Genomic DNA, 2,541 nt, shown 5'->3' with positions numbered 1-2,541 from the left:
CTGTAAAAAAATCCATCTAACTGGACAATTGGATCCTTGCCACTAAGGAAAGCCTATACAGTGAAATCTTGGGGTGTGAATTTTGGGTTTGAGTGGTAGGGACAATAGGTAATTTGCTTTATTTTAATATTAGGCTATTACATAAAAAAAACTATTTGCTTTGGTATATAATTCAATATTTCCTCATTGTCATTTCTGGTTTTACCTGGGGCGATTGAAGAGCTTGCTTTAATATTGTAGTTAGAAAATAAATAGAATTAATATTTTTCTTAGTATCTCAAATCAGATAAAAAAACTTTTATCCTGCCTCTCTTAGGTGATCTAAAATGGGATATAACATGGAAAGCACCCTGGACTAGATTCAAGAGACCTAGCTACAGTTATGGCTTAGCCTCTACCTAGCTCTGTAAGCTCTAGCCCTGTTATTTCACTGAATTGGGCCTCTATTTCTTCATCTGGTTCTTTAAAGATGAAACAGTCTAAGGTTCTCCAAGTACAGATTTATCATTCTGGATGTCCTATACTGACTTGGTTCTGATTTCTCAATCTGTTATTTTTAACAATTTCTATATAGCTGAAAAAATTGAGACCTCACTAACATGAGATACAGAGTATTATAAGATAGAAGTATAGATTGGGTGAAGAAATGCTGATCATTACTTTAGGTAAAAATAAAAAAGTTTGCTGGAGGTGTTCATATATAATGGAATTCCTATACAAAATCTCTTCAGTTGTGCAACGTATTTGCTTAGCTACTGCTATCCACTTTTTGAACTCACAGAACACTTTGGTGTACTGACTGTATCTATAGACCCTTTCCTTGGGAAGAGAGAACCTCTATGAAGCTATTTGAGGTTTTTATTCCATTGTGTTCTTATCTGAATCTACTATCTAAGAACTAAACCTATGAAAATACTCTAACAATCCTTATTTTTCCTTTACCAGGCCTTTCTGGGGAGGATAGAATGGTTCTCACTCATCGAGTTTGTGTAACAACTATTAAACTAAATATTTTGCTCAGGGACTTAAATTTGCTTCAATATAATTAAAACCAGCTAGTGGGTACAGCTTTAAGTTACTGCGTTTTCTCTAATAACTTTTTTTTTATTGTCGTAAGATTCAATTTGTGAAGGAAAATATGACTGCACGAGTGGTCAATAGACAAGGTTATCCTATTGGATGTTACCTGATATTGTAAGCAATACTGAATGCAGTAGGAACAGTAAGACCCTAGACTGGGAGAGTAAGATTGACAAAATATAGAAAAGATATAAATTTTGTAATTGTGGGATCATTTTTGCAAGGCATACAATTTACACGGAACAATGGGGAAAAAGACAAGTTTAAATACTCTCTGAATAAATTCACTGAATGTTTAATTATTCCAAAAAAAGATAAACAGTGGAGTTATATAAGACCATGGCTTTTGTTAAGCAGGTGTCAGGCAAAGAATGTTTATAAAGGCTGCTAAAAAGAAGTTTGCCTTTGTTAAAAGATCTCTTGGCTTCTAGTAATACTCTTTTATTAAAAATCTCACTATACATTATTCCTGGTAGTTCAATTGGCACTAAGTACACTGAAAATGAGTTGGTTGACAGCACAGTCTTTTATTAAGGTTATAGGAAATCTTGTTTTCAATCTTGCAATGGGCTGAATTGTGTCTATCTTCCCCCAAGCATATTAATATATTAAAGTCCTAATACCCAGTACCATAGCATTTGACTGTATTTGTGAGAGGATCTTTAAAGAGGTAATTAAGTTACATGAAATAATTATGATGGGCCCTAATCCAATAAGACTGGCATCCTCATACAAGGAAATCTGAACATAGACAGGTACAGAGGGAAGACCACATGAAGACAACGGGAGAAGATGGCCATCTACAAGCCAAGGAGAAACAAACCAAATCTCAGAAGAAACTAACCCCATCAACACCTTGATCTCAGATTTCTTGTTTCCAGAACTTTGAGAAAATAAATTTTATTGTTTAAGCATCCACCCAGTCTGTGATATTTTGTCATAGAAGCCCTAGCAAACTATATGATCCTTGAGGCTAGAATTCAGTAGCCTCTAAATGATGGATCTCATTTTGACTTTGTGACTGGAAAGAGTATATTAATATTTTTGTGTCCTTTATAAACAATAAAGATTTCATATCAAGTTTAAAATTAGAGGATCCTGGGGTGCCTGGGTGGCTCAGTCATTAAGCATCTGCCTTCGGCCCAGGGCATGATCCCAGGGTTCGAGCCCCGCATCGGGCCCCTGCTCCGCTAGGAGCCTGCATCTTCCTCTCCCACTCCCCCTGCTTGTGTTCCCTCTCTTTCTGGCTGTCTCTCTGTCGAATAAATAAATAAAACCTTTAAACATAAATAAATAAATAAAAATAAAATTAGAGGATCCTAAGCATTGTTGGTACACTGCAATTCGGTTGGCCTGGTAAAGAGTTATATCCATAACAAAAGTGCAATGTATATTTGTTTCTGAGGTTTGCGGTAACAAGTAATGAACTGGGATGTTAAACACTGGAAATTTATCATCCCA

This window comes from Ursus americanus, chromosome 1 (assembly GCF_024610735.1).
Source record: "Ursus americanus isolate L20-20 chromosome 1, mUrsAme1.1.p, whole genome shotgun sequence".
NCBI classification, from domain to species: Eukaryota; Metazoa; Chordata; class Mammalia; order Carnivora; family Ursidae; genus Ursus; species Ursus americanus.
The sequence above is the reverse complement of the archived record's forward strand: the minus strand, read 5'-3'. Positions refer to the sequence as shown.